We start from the raw sequence: 15,877 nt of genomic DNA, 5'->3' as shown, positions 1-15,877 counted from the left end.
GCCAAACTGAAGTCGTTAACGGATGATCGTGCACATTTTGGGCATGTACAACTCGAAGCATCCATTCACATGGGATGAAATTATCCCTTATGTTCAGCACAGGTACAACAAAGCTCTCCATAGCTCAACTGACCACAATCCCTTTCAGGTGGGGTTGGGATTCTAGCCACTATGTCCCATTAATGTGGCCATACCATTTGCAGTTACTCACGCAGATTCATCTCATGTCTAGTTCGAAGCTGACTGGGCTAACAAATTCATTGAGCACATTTAACACATCCACTAGCAGGTCCATGACATATTGGACAAATCTAATGCTAAGTACAATCAACATCATGATAAACATTGACTGCCACACAAGTTCCAAGTGGGCGATAAATTTTGGTTACATTTGCTAAGGAGCACCTCGTTGGGTCCCACCTCAAGCTTCACCCGCTTCAATATGGGTCGTACACCATCACCAAGGCTATAGGTGACAATTCCTTCGAGCTCAGCATTCCACCATTCCTTGGCCTACACATAGTGTTCAATGTGGACCGTCCACGACCATACTTTTCCCCATTTTTGGACACCATCCAACATTACTAAGCAACGAACACCAATAGAGCTCAACCCAAGTTGCATTGAGCAGGCCACAACTTACAGGATCATGGACACACAGATCAGGAACACTAGCCAACAGATGATCCAGTTATATCGAGTTGTCAAAGCATGCCAACTCCTTCACCTAGGCAAGTGGCTCACCAAGGACCAAGTTCAGCAGAAGTTTCCCTGTCTCATGGAGGAACTCAATGCAATGGGGACCATTGCTTCCTAAGGGGGGAGGATTGATCCAGGTGGATATTGGTGGCCACTCATCTATTCCACTTGGATCCTCACCATTTCCTTTTAGTTTCCTTAATTGTACTTTTCAATTTCCTTGATTATAGTACAACTTATTATTTTTAGCAGTTTTTTCGGGTCCTAAACTTTCAGAGCCATCATGAGGGCCTAAAAGACGATTTTCAAGAAAATAGAGAGACTAAAAAAGTGCCAAACCAACCTACCAATTTCTTTTCAACCTCCTATTAGAGCTCTTTGAAACGAGGTATTATGATAGTCAAACGAAGATCGTATGCCAAAGTTACGACCGAGGGAAATTTACTTTCCAACTAACCCCAATGGGGCCCACAAACTTTTGGTGCTTCATCTCCTAGGGTTAGGTTTTTGGATGTTTATGTAGAAATTTTGAATAATAAACACTTATTCAACAGAGCTTATCCTGATTATACACTATTGCGGAAAACATGCATAATACATAACCTCCTCTACATTGATCATCAATTTACAGAAGCAGAAACAATAACATGTGCACATAGAAGCATCAATCACACATATCAACACAGTGTTTTCCCGGGGAAAGCATCTCGCTAAAAACCCCAACTATCTGTATATTATATTGATTGAGAACAAGTAACAAACATAGTACAATACTCCTCACAAGTACTCAGTACTATCTCCACCTGTTACACAAAATACAACTCAGATCTGATCTCCAAATCTCCTCCGTTGCTTGCCTGCCTTCACTGCACAATACCTGCAAAAGAATGAATGATGAATGGTTGATCGAAACTCCTATTTACCTTGTGAAAATCACCCACACTGTAAATCACGTGAGCACAGGCTATATTACTGGGCATTCTCATGGGCATACTCAATACATTGCTTGTGCAAAGTCTCATGCACAACTATAGTCACCACTGATAGCAATCTCAACCTCTAACACCTGTCTCCACTGAACTGTACATGCACTGAGTTAACTGATGTATTCTTCAGTTGCATTATGAGTTAATAATTAGTGAATTAATTAATAACTAATTCACACAACTCATCACTTAGTCTATTGATCAGCTAGACTAAATACAAGTAGTTCAACTAAGTCAAACTGAACACAACCCCATCAACTCCACATCCAACTCCACAGAACTCAACCACATGAGATTTAACTGATGTCATGCATGCAATACCTCAACTGACTCATAAGAAAACATATTTCCTTCTGACAGCTGCATGTGCCACATCTGTAGCTCAAACTGAAGTGCTCCAAGAGGATAAGATAAATTTTATAGTCTAAATATTATTATGAGACAATAATATTTGACTTTTCTATTTTTTATTAGCAGTCTAAAAATAGACTCTGATCACTCCTGTTGTGATCACTCCTACTGTGATCACTCCTGCTGTGATCACTCCTGCTGTGATCACTCCTGCTGTGACACTCCTGCTATTATCACTCCTAGTGCCATCACTCCTGTTGTCATCACTCCTGCTGTGATCCAAAAATAGACTTTGTGCCATAATTTGCCTGCGGGCCCACTTAGTGAAGGCGACTCCTTTCCACTAAGCTCCATCATCTTGTTGCATTCTCAACAAGCATTTCTTGTTGCACACTTTTCAACAGTTTAGGGTTTCCCATTGTTTCTTAATGTTAAAAAGGTCACTAAGCCTCATTATAACACAGTTCAAAGGAATGTAGTTGCCACATCTCTTCGTAGAGATAAGCTACCATCGCCCATGTTGGTTTATTTCCATTATGCTTGTAAGCATCTTTCAGTTCTTTGATATTAATGAAATGAAGATTTATTTCTGTTGCATCTCTGTGTTTATATTTATATTTGTATTTGTGGTGTTTCTGCATAAGTCTAGATCAGGCCTACTAGAAAATATTTTCACTCAATTATCGAGCTAGTTTGGTAATTAGCACTAGCAACCATGTTAATATGTATATCAGGTCCTATAAGGTGCATAGTGGTCTTAGTGTATCACTAGTGAAAGCTATGGCCTATATCCAGGGTGTATCTCTACACAATCAGAATTAATCATACATATTACAATGTAATTAGAGTAGTTTTATTCATCGTATACTAGGAGAATGAACTCGAGAAACACTGTGTATGAATTAAGCACTCTTGTATCTGTAATTATCATTGGTTACATGTCATGAGTAAGTTATTTATAAAACATTGTGATACAAGGTTGATAACATTATCAATCCATTGTTCCATTTGGTTTACCTTAATATGATTTTATGCATGATCTATTCTCAATAGTTAGTCATGATGGACCTGATGCATACTAGAGATTATAAACTAGCAATTTCCCCTAAAGGTGCAAAGATACACCGAAGGTATGGAAGATTTGGGAAGATTTGTCTTTGATCATTGTGCTTGAAGTAGCAAGTTTGTCTTGTGGTTATGCATACAACATCATGAATGAATTATCACCAAAATATGTGAATTATGCATGCAATTGTAGCAATTGTCCCAAATTTAAGGATTGGGAGTGTGGTACCCCAAAAATCTTCTACTATACATTTTAACCATGACCATGTAGGGCCTGCAGATAATCCTGCTAATGCAATATCAACACCAGAGCATAAGGCTAAAAGCCATGCTAATCATGTAACTATTGGAAATCGACTAGAACAACCATGTGATTGTGAGGACATGAATAGGTCTCTTTATCGTGACTTGGCTCAATGTGGTGATTCCCCTAAAATGGTCCTTGTAGAGAGTGTTGTTGCCCTGTCATCATCTGAGTCAATTCATAATTGTCTTCAGTTTTCCATGTAACTAGTAGCATTCAATTTATTTGAGCTATGCCATGAATTTGAAAATATTTAAGTAAATATTTCCAGGCTAAGAAAAGTCCAAAAGTTGATACTTACAATTTTCTTCAGATAAACATAATAGTGAAAGTTTACAAGCTATCCTTGAACCCGTAGTTTGAAGGCTTGCAGTCTGTGGGGTCTATTTCTACTTATTTTCTAGCTGGCAATTTTTTGGGAAATGATGCAGTTTCGTAGAGCATTGAGTCTCCACCTTCTTAGGGAGAGCAGGATCAACCTTGCTAGAAGAGTTAATTGATTCAACAGTACAAGATTTAAAATTCGGTGTCAATTTAAAGAGGAGCTACAATAGTTCTGGAAGAATTAGAATGAAATGGTTGGAGCCTTTGTAGGATGTCTTAGATTTTAAAATGGATAGTTTGCTTTACGAACATTAACTATAATGCAAAAGGTTTGACTATAATAATTGATTTACATGGTCCAATTATCATTACAGTTGGGATGGGTTTCATGCACAGTTGGATTGTATTAACTATATTGTTGGCTCTTAAAACAAGGAAATATCTTCTCAATGTCTAATTTCTGATTTTGCTTATATGTATTGTATTGCCTTGTAATCTTGATTTCACGCTAGCAGGTCTTGCAATTTGTATCCCCTGTTCCAGTTATTATCGCTCAACAAATCCAAAGCATAACTTTTGGGAGACTTAGATACCTGAATCCAACCTCAATGTTTGAGACATTTGATGTTGGGGTAAGGCAACTGCAATAAATTGTTGTGGATGGTTGAACCAATGAAAATTGAAATTAAAAGGAAAGGCTCACCCATACTAAGACATGAATATTGGAAGGGTAGGACAAGCTACAACAATCCAGTGCAAAAGAATGATTATATGGTTTTGGAAATAAAAAATTATTATATTTTCATGGTTCTCTAATGCACTAGAATATCAGAAAAAAGAATAGGATAGGCATCTCATGAGTAGTTTAGGGTTATCAAACCCACACAGGGGCTAGGGTACTAGTACGTTGGAGCTTTACCTCATCCATTTTATAGGGCATTGTTCTATTGCATGTGCCTCTTGAGTCCCACTAGCCATTTTCAAAATGGTCTACTGTGAAAGATTGCAGGAAGGCAATGCCTTTGAATCCCGAAAGTAAGTGGATCCCATTGAGTGCATCTTGAATAACATGTCTAAAGGAAAAATAGAAGCCCAACTTCTTGAATTTAGTTTCTTGACACTTGTGAAAACCCACTACCTCATATTTCATAATGTAGACACCTGATCTTAGAAACCATTGGCCAGAGGATAGAATGATGACATCTGTATTTGGTAGCACAGTCACCCACTCTGGGTCTAAAACATCGAAATGAAGCTTGATTACTCCTTGAGGGATGCCCTTAAACTCTGCCTCTATGTTTTTTACTAGATATGGTGACCAGAGTACCATCAATGTAAAGTTATATGATGCAAAATATCAGTGCACATTTACATTAGCTTCATCTTTATATATGGTTTTAGGATGTTCTACATGCACAAATTGAATACATTTTCAATTGGACATCAAAGCCAAGAAAACCATATCAATATAAAGACAACAACCTTCATGATTTGTGATGGGTTGTTTTTGCAGAAATTTTGAATAATTTAACACATATTCAACAGAGATTATCCTGATCATGTACTATTGTGGAATACATACACAATACATAAGCTCCTCTACGTTGATCATCAATATAGCAGCATCAATAACAATAAAACATCAAGAGCACTCACACATTAACACAGTATGTAACCTGAGGAAAGCATCTCGCTAAAAACCCCACACTATCTGTATATTAATGATTGAGACCATGTAGCATTACAAAGTACAATGATTATCACAAGCAATCCAGTACCAGCTCCACCTGTTACACACAATACAACTAAGATCTGATCTCCAAATCTATTCCACTGCTTGCCTGCCTCCACTGCTCAAAACCTGCTCAAGAATTGATGAGAATGGTTTACCAAACTCGTATTTCACCTCCAAAGAATCACTCACAATGTGTAAGATGTGAGCAGAAGCTACAAACTGGGCAAATACATGAGCAAACTCATTGGCATACTCAATCCCTTGATTGTGTAAGATCTGATACACAACTATAGTGACAACTGATAGCAATTTGATTCTCTAACACCTGTCCCTGCTGAACTGAACATGCACTGACATGCAACTGAGTTAACTAATGTATTCTATAGTTGTATTATGAGTTAATAATTAGTTTAACAACTCATCATTAGTCTATTTGCAGTTAGACTAACTACAACTAGTTTAACCAAGTCAAACTGAACACAACTCCATCAACTCCACAATCAACTCCACCAAACTCAATTGATTGAGTTCTAACTGAAGTCATGCATGCAACAACTCAACTAACTCATAAGTAAAGCGTACTTCCTTCTGACAACTACATGGGCCACATCTGTAGCTCAAACTGAAGTGCTCCAAGAGAATAAGATCAAGTTTATAGTCCAAATATTATTATGAGACAATAATATTTGACTTTTCTATTTTTGACAGCCAGTCTAAAAATAGACTTTGATCACCCACACTGTGGTCACCCACACTTTGGTCACCCACATTGTGATCACTCACACTGTGATCACTCACAATGTGGTCACCCACACTATGATCAAAAATAGAACTTGCGCCATAATTTGCCTGCGGGCCCACTTAGTGAAGGCGACTCTTTTCACTAAGCTCCATCATCTTGTTGCAATCTCAACACTCCCTCTCGACAAGATATGGATTATCAGCAACCCCTATCCTGCCTCGGTGGTACTCGAATTTGCTCCTCGTGAGAGCCTTCGTCAGAATATCAGCATCCTGATCCTCCGTTGGAATGTATGAAAGCAACATGATCCTCCGCTGCACACAATATCTGATATGATGGTACCTGATGTCAATATGCTTAGATCTATCATGAAATACAGGATTAGCCGAGAGTTTAATGCAACTCTGGTTATCACAGTAAATCACAGTAGGATCCAAATGAGAACCTAACAAACCAACCAGGATCTTCCTCATCCATATAGCCTCGCATGCAGCCAAACTTGCTGCCATATACTCGGCCTCCGCTGAACTGAGTGCCACGGATCTCTGCTTCCTGCTGTACCAAGAAACTGTTGTCGATCCAATATTGAAGACCCCTCCTGATGTGCTCTTTCTGTCCGTTGGGCTCCCTGCCCAATCTGCATCCGTGAAGCCACATAGCTTCACCTCATCCTCCTGTCTATACCACAAACCATATCCCGATGTGCCTCTCAAGTAGCGCAATACATGCTTGCCCGCCTTCCAGAAGAGCTTGGTAGGCTTAACCATAGCTTGTGAAAGCTGGTTAACTGCATAGCATATATCAGGTCGTGTATTGACCAAATACATCAGTGACCCCACCAACTGTCGATAAACAGTGGCATCCACTTCTTCTCCCGAAGTGGCATCCTGTTAAGTTATGGTATGTCCTATGCTTATAACAGTTTACTTCTTTTTCTTATTATATTCCACCGATTAGCAATCACATGTACATAAAGTAAAGTGCAGATAGAACATTAAACGATCGACAGAAAACAAGCCGAGACAAGAGACACAAGATGTGGCGGCTAGCCAGGGACAAACCCCACAATGTGTGGGGAAACCCTTTGATCAAATCTTCTTTTATCTTCAATAATTCAGCAGAGAGAAATAGTACAATAAATCTGATTCATATTAGCAGTAGCAAACCCTAGATCAGTAGCATCAGCATTAGCGGCTTCATTATCAAACTAGGGCAGACCATATCTCACAAACCGACAATCGGATTGACTTCATTCCACCACCAAAAGTTTCGGCTTCCAGAGGAGGTTCAAATGAACCTACAACACAGTTCAGATGAGGAGATCTTCTAGGCCACGCAAGTCAATCTTTACTTCTGCAGTTGCAACTTCAGTTTCAGCAGTTTCCGGCTTCAAACTAGGGCAGTCGATATCTTGCAAACCGTTTGTCGGATTGACTTCATTCCACCACCAAAAGTTGCGGCTTTCAAAGGAGGTTCAGATGAACCTACAATGTAGTTCCAAAGAGGAGATCTTCTAGGCCACGCAAGTCAATATTTACTTCTGCAGTTGCAGCTTCAATTTCAACAGTTTCCGGCTTCAAACTAGGGCAGTCGATATCTTGCAAACCATTCGTCGGATTGACTTCATTCCACCACCAAAAGTTGCGGCTTTCAAAGGAGGTTCAAATGAACCTACAACGCAGTTCCAAAGAGGAGATCTTCTAGGCCACCCAAGTCAATCTTTACTTCTGCAGTTGCAGCTTCAAATTCAACAGCTTCCGGCTTCACATTTGTGAGAGAGAGAGACCCATTTCAGCGCAGTAGAGAAGAGACTCATATCTGCGCAGTAGAGAGAGAGAGATGTGATGAGATGAGTGAGTCCAAATGAGGAAAAGTCCTCTTATATTTATACACAACGTTGGTGGGTGAATAGATGCGACTGTTGGGCTTCTGAGCCTACATGAGTTGTAGGTCGGCTTGATAATAATTCCATAATCAAAATAAATTCATATCTCCATGAATACTTATCGGAATTGGATGATCTTTATATCAATCCTACACCTCTCGACGAGAGGAATCTAATAAAAATATTATTAGCCATGAATAAGATGACCCACATGAAGTTTTGCGCTGGTTTCCAATTTTAACACTCCTTCTCAACCATGGAGAACTTCATCTGCAATCTGTCTATCGGTCTTTACTATTCATCCATCAAATGCACTGCCTTGTACAACCTGACCCTTGCCCTGCTCTGCTCTATTTTGCCTGTTCTGCTTTGTCTTGTTCTGCCCTGCACTGATCTGTACTGATTTGTTCTGTTCTGCTCTGCTCTTGCATTGTTCTGTTCTACTCTGCTTTTGTCCGAATTATGAAGAAGAAGAAATGATCGAGGATGTATCATACTGACTCAAAGTCAGTCTCAGAGTATGTACCACTGGTCCCAGACCAGTCTCAACCAACCCAAAGTCAGCGTCATAGTGAGTACAACTCCAATGGTCCTAGACCAATATCATCCTCCACTGACTCAAAGTCAGTCTCAGAGTATGTACCACTGATCCCAGACCAGTCTCAACCGACCCGAAGTCAGCGTCATAGTATGGTACAACTCCTACCACTGGTCCCAGACCAGTATCATTAATCCCAGATCAATGGAGGTAATCCTAGCGTAGGGAGTACGGTAGTTACAACGATGCGTCCATCAGTACTACTATGGTCCCTAACTTCATTTCCCTACTCATTGATCAGATGAGAGGTACTTCCCATGAGTCCCAGACTGCATGGGTAGGATGCCTTGACAGGGGAACTAATCAATCCTGTCCTCACAGGAGAACACATCAATCCTGCTACAATTGCCATGGAGAACACATCAATCCAGGCCTCAGAGGAGAACACATCAATCCTGCTACAATTGCCATGGAGAACACATCAATCCAGGCTGCCATGGAGAACACATCAATCCAGGCCTCAAAGGAGAACTAATCATCCTGCTACACAGGAGAGCGAATCATCCTGTTCCACAAGAGAGCGAATCATCTTGTCCCACAAGAGAGCGAATCATCTTGTTCCAGTGTGCACCACTAGGGGAGGGTGAGTCACCCTGTGGTCATATGTTGCTCCAGTAGGAACCGCAAGCCCTCAGAGCTCCCAGAGCTCAATGTATGCAACATGCAGGACCCTTGTACAAGGGTTTCTTGCCAACTCCAAGTCGTTTGGGAAAATCACAGATTAGATCTTTCCTATGGGCTTTGACAAGGTGTATCAACCCGTACATCATCTTAATGTGTTGGAGCTTCCTTGCTCATCGACTTACCATATCCCAGATGATGTCTATTTGTTGGAGCAATTGACGAATACGGGATTCCTCAATAATCGAATCCCACCTCTGGTTGTCATAGAGAATCACAGTGGTATCCAATGTCAATCCAAACAGCTCACTGAAGAGCTTTCGCAACCAGACTGCCTCACATGAGGTTATGCTAGCAACAATATATCCTGCTTCGGCGGTGCTCAAAGCCACCGACTTCTGCTTCCTGCTCATCCAGGATATCGAAGCAGATCCCAAGGTGAAACAGTACCCGGAAGTGCTCTTATGGTCCACCACACTGCCTGCCCAATCAACATCAGTATATCCAAGTAGTCTCACATCTCCGGCAGTGTATCTTAATCCATGAGAGATTGTGTCCTGAAGACATCTCAGAAGATTCCTGGCATCAATCCAGTGAGGCTCAACCAAATATGAGCTCACAATGCTAACTGCAAAACATATGTTCGAACGGAGGTTCACCAAGAACATCAATGCAAATGAGTTTTTGAAACTCAGAGGAATTTCCCAAGTCTGGTCCGACATCACTACCATATAACTTCTAAAAGTTAAGATCCTCGAGGTAGTCACAGGCTTGCAGTCCATCATACCAAATCTTTCCAATACCTTTACCACATATTTTCCTTGAGATAGGAAAATTTGCCTTGGCTTCTGCCATACTTCAAGTCCTTGGTCCTTCATTTCAAATTCAGAAGCCATCTCCCTCTTACATTTGTGAATGAGAGGGTTTGCACCTGTTAGAAAGAGGTCATCCACGTACAACACCGATATGAGAGGTTTGTCATCTTCAACCTTAAAGTAAAGGTTAGGATCAACTTCACTCCTAGTGAATCCCAGCTTCATCAAGTAGCTATCGATCCTCTCATACCATGCTCGGGGTGCTTGCTTCAGCCCATAGAGAGCCTTCTTCACCCTGCATACATGAGTTTTTCAATCATAAATCTCAAATCCTTTAGGTTGCTCCACATAGACCTCTTCTTTGATAGAACCATGTAAGAACGCGATCTTGACATCCATCTGATGTAGGTTCCATCCTTGTGAAGCCACAAGGGCTATGATCAAGCGGATGGTCGTATATCTGGCAACAGGTGCAAATATCATAGTCTATACCTCCCTTCTGGGATAAACCATGAGCAACAAAATGAACCTTATACTTTTCCATACTTCCATTTGCTGCATGCTTTATCTTGTAAATCCATTTTGAAGTAACAATTGTCTTGTCCAGGGTCTGGTCAAGGGTCTGGGAACTACTTCCCAGACATCATTCTCCATAAGAGACCCATATTCTATGGTCATAGAATCCTTCCATAGTTAATGCTTGATGACATCTGAGAATGATGAAGGTTCATTTTGTATGATCGTGCTCATGATGGTCAGGTATCCCTGATACCTGTTAAGTTTCTTACTTTGATGGAAGGTTCCTCAGGGTGCAGCATGTCCTTCAGCATCATCAAGTATCCCCCTAAGCCATGAAGGCCTCTTCCTAGAAGAGGAAGGCTCATGTGGATGAGGATCAATCGGATCCATGGGTTCTTCTACATCAGGCATTGATTCATCATCTGTTTCTTTCGGTTCCCTGGTGTCGGCTTCTTGAGAGCCACTCAAAGTCAGCAGATTGTCCACCTTGCTGAGGGCCATATCTTGGTCAAAGGTGACATCATGACTAATCACGACTTCCCTTTGGCCGATGGTGAACATTTCTTCAGGAGTTTAGGAACCCAATGCTTGATGAGGGCATCGATCTTATACATATACAACGGTGATTGTAGTTTCAGCCCATAGAAACTTCGGAAGTCTTTGATCATGTAGCATGGCCCGGACAGCTTCCATCATCGTGCGGTTCTTCCTTCTCACCACACCATTCTGCTCAGGAGTATGTGGTGTAGTAGTCTCCCTCTTAATGCCAACCTTAGGTATGCCCGAGTGAACCAATTGTAATATATCGGAGGTCTTGCTTTGGTTTGAGGGGAATGGTCCCCTTTTGAGCTTTCCTTCGGCACATCCTCGACATACACCTTCTTTCTCTACTAAGAATTCGGGCATCCCTGTCACCATCTGTCTTACATCGGGTAGAGCTTTGTAATGAAGGTGGGCAAACCTCCGATGCCAAAGTTCGACTAAATAGTTGTGTCACAAGACATGACACCTAGCGGACTTCCATCGACCTGATATAACGAATCAACACTAAACCCAAGAGTAAAGGCATCTTTAACATTATTTTTCCATATACATACCTTGCCATCGTTGAAGGTTACCTTGTAGCCTTTGTCTTCCATTGCCGAGATGGACACTAGGTTCTTTTTGAGGTCAGGTGCATTTAATACATCTTGGAATTTCTAGCCTTCTTGAATGCTTGTCCTCTTCCTTGATTCCCATCTCTCCTCTTACCTTTGCTGTTGAATTTGTCATTCCTTTGATTGCCATCAGAGGGATTTCGAGTTGCACCACTGCATCTGTACCATGCTTCTCTAATCATGATTATCATCATGCTGCCCATGTCCATGATTTTATCCATCATAATGCTGCTCAAACTAGTGTGCATCATCATCATGCTATCCTATATTTCCATGATCTCATGTTGCGCTTTATGTCCATGATCTCATTCATCATGATGCTCATGATCTCATACATAGTGACTTGCTTTATCGCAAATGTAACATCGCCATTTTCTTCTAGCCTTAGGTCCAGCCTTTCATTTTGATTTAATCCCGGAATTATTTCTTTTCTTTGCATGAGAAGAAAAGGCAGCAGGAGGACCTTTAGGCATGGGCATTTCTTGCACTTCTTCCCTTGTTTCTTCTTGAATGCATCTAGCCATTAATTCCTTGAAACCAGGAATTACATTATAGTTCAAAAGAGTAGTCCTGAACACATACCATTCAAATGGCAATCCTCCAAGAGTTGTGAGTGCCATTTCTCTATCAGTAATAGTTTCCCCAATAGATAGGAGACCGTTCTTGATCTCGGTGATTTTTAAGAAGTATGCTTGCATGCTTTCATCTTTACCCTTCTTGATTTCCCTCAGCTTATTTCTAAGAAACAAAACTTGATTTGCATCATTAACTTTAAATAAACTCACCAGTCTATCGTAGATTTCCTTGGAGGTGTCCAGTTCAGAGATGTAGGCCACCAAGTGCTTGTCGATAGAGTCCCGTATGATCTTCTATTGTTTTGACTTCTCCATTTTTTCATTTGTTCCAGGCAGCAGCGAATGCATTTGATGGAGGCTCAACAATATTGCCTCTCACATGATCCAACACTCCTTGATTCTCAAGGGTTAGATCGATAGACATCTTCCATCCGTGATAGTCAGCTTTCTCACAGAGCTTTTCTTCAGCAGGAAAGAGTGTTGAGGACCCCATAGTTCTTTTAGGATAGCCTTGCCAATATTCTCTTCGATGATTGCTCTTGCTCTTGCTCGGGCTTTGTCTTCACCTCAGCTCTGATACCATGTTAAGTTATGGTATGTTCTATGCTTATAACATTTTACTTCTTTTTCTTATTATATTCCACCGATTAGCAATCACATGTACATAAAGTAAAGTGCAGATAGAACATTAAACGATCGACAGAAAACAAGCCAAGACAAGAGACACAAGATGTGGCGGCTAGCCAGGGACAAACCCCACAATGTGTGGGGAAACCCTTTGATCAAATCTTCTTTTATCTTCAATAATTCAGTAGAGAGAAATAGTACAATAAATCTGATTCATATCAGCAGTAGCAAACCATATATCAGTAGCATCAGCATTAGCGGCTTCATTATCAAACTAGGGCAGACCATATCTCACAAACCGACAGTCGGATTGACTTCATTCCACCACCAAAAGTTTTGGCTTCCAGAGGAGGTTCAAATGAACCTACAATGTAGTTCAGATGAGGAGATCTTCTAGGCCATGCAAGTCAATCTTTACTTCTGCAGTTGCAGCTTCAGTTTCAGCAGTTTCCGGCTTCAAACTAGGGCAGTCGATATCTTGCAAACCGTTCGTCGGATTGACTTCATTCCACCACCAAAAGTTGCGGCTTTAAAAGGAGGTTCAGATGAACCTACAACGCAGTTCCAAAGAGGAGATATTCTAGGCCACGCAAGTCAATCTTTACTTCTGCAGCTGCAGCTTCAGTTTCAACAGTTTCCGGCTTCAAACTATGGCAGTCGATATCTTGCAAACCGTCCGTCGGATTGACTTCATTCCACCACCAAAAGTTGCGGCTTTCAAAGGAGGTTCAAATGAACCTACAATGCAGTTCCAAAGAGGAGATCTTCTAGGCCACGCAAGTCAATCTTTACTTCTGCAGTTGCAGCTTCAAATTCAACAGCTTCCGGCTTCACATGTGTGAGAGAGAGAGACCCATTTCAGCGCAGTAGAGAAGAGACTCATATCTGCGCAGTAGAGAGAGAGAGATGTGATGAGATGAGTGAGTCCAAATGAGGAAAAGTCCTCTTATATTTATACACAACGTTGGTGGGTGAATAGATGCGACTGTTGGGCTTCTGAGCCTACATGAGTTGTAGGCCGGCTTGATAATAATTCCATAATCAAAATAAATTCATATCTCCATGAATACTTATCGGAATTGGATGATCTTTATATCAATCCTACACCTCTCAACAAGAGGAATCTAATAAAAATATTATTAGCCATGAATAAGATGACCCACATGAAGTTTTTCCCTGGTTGCCAATTTTAACACATCCTCCTTCCTCCAACCTCCAGGAAGAGGAGTATCGACAGGCTTGCAGCCATGCATGTTGAACTTCTCCAGGATCTCCCGAGCATACTTGCCCTGAGAAACAAATAGTCCACCACTGCGCTGCCATATTTCCAATCCTAGGAAATAGTGAAGGAGGCGCAAGTCCTTCATCTCAAACTCTGTGGCAAGATCCTTCTTGCATGGCAGTATCAACAGCTCATCAACCGTTAGAATCAAATCATCAACATACAGTACAATGATAAGCAACTTACCCTCCACCACAATCTGGTATAGGTTAGGATTCGCCTCGCTCTTGGAGAATCCAAGTCCTATGGAATAGCTGTCTATCCGTGTGTACCAAGCACATGGTGCTTGCTTCAACCCATACAGCGCTCTCTTGAGCCTGCACACATGCGACTCGCTGCTGAAGACCTCAAAGCCTTCAGGCTGCTCAATGTACACCTCCTCCTCAATGACTCCATTGAGGAACGCAGTCTTCACATCCATCTGAAGAATGTGCCATCCCATTTGCGTTGAGATAGCAAGAATCGTCCGTATGGAAGAATACCTTGCGACAGCTGCAAAGGTCTCCTCATAATCGATCCCCTCTATCTGTGAAAAGCCTCGGGCAACAAATCTTGCCTTGTACTTCTCCACACTTCCGTCAGCTGCCTGCTTGACCTTGTAAATCCATCTCGAACCCACCACTGATTTCCCTTCCGGTCTAGGAACAATCTCCCATGCACTGTTTCTGACAATAGAATCATACTCTTCCACCATGGCGTCTACCCATGCGGGATCCTCCACAGCTTCCTCGAAAGAGGATGGCTTAGTCACAACACACTTGCTCATCAGAGCCATGTATCCAGTGTACCGATCAGGTGACTATCTCTTCCTGCGTTGGGCTGTAGGTGGTCCTACAACTTTCTCTGCATCTTGAGCCAGTTGCTCAGCTTCTGTCAAGCGCTTTCGCCCTCTGATGGTTGGCGCTGCATGAGTGGTCTCTTCCACTCCATGAACCTCGTCGTGTGGCTGATCCAAGTCCTGAAGCTCATCCTTAGGAACTAATAGCTCCTCATTTGCATGCAAGTGTAGCTCCCTCTCAAGCGAACACTTCATGGCTTTCTCCTCCTGAAATTTTATATCCCGTCGCACAACAGTTTTACCACTGTCTGGAAAATACACACGATAGTTGTGGGGCGTATTAATGTACCCCACAAATATCCCAAACTCTGCGGTCGGCTCCAACTTCTTCTTGGCATCCTTCGTCACATGCATGTAAACGTTAGCACCAAAAATCCTCAAATGAGAAAGATCAGGCTTCATACCAGAATAAGTCTCCTCAGGTGTACTCATGCCAAGTATCCTATGAGGACAACGGTTCTGCACATAAGCTGCTGTATTGCATGCTTCCGCCCACAAGTGAAGGGGTAGGCCTTGATCATGCAACATTGCCCTTGCAACACCCATAATAGTTCTGTTCTTCCGCACAGCTACCCCGTTCTGCTGTGGGTTATGGGGAGCTATGAGCTCTCTACGAATCCCTTCTGCCTTGCAAAAATTTTTGAACTTGTCCGAGATGTATTCACCACCATTGTCACTCCTAAGAGCCTTCACCTTCTTCCTCGACTCCTTCTCGACCAGTGCTTTGAATTCATAGAACTTTGAATATGTCTCG

The sequence above is a fragment of the Pinus tabuliformis genome, chromosome 1_2 (assembly GCF_031772625.1).
Source record: "Pinus tabuliformis cultivar Carrire ecotype Pingquan chromosome 1_2, CPIR1, whole genome shotgun sequence".
Classification (NCBI taxonomy): Eukaryota; Viridiplantae; Streptophyta; class Pinopsida; order Pinales; family Pinaceae; genus Pinus; species Pinus tabuliformis.
Note: the sequence above shows the minus strand (reverse complement) of the source record.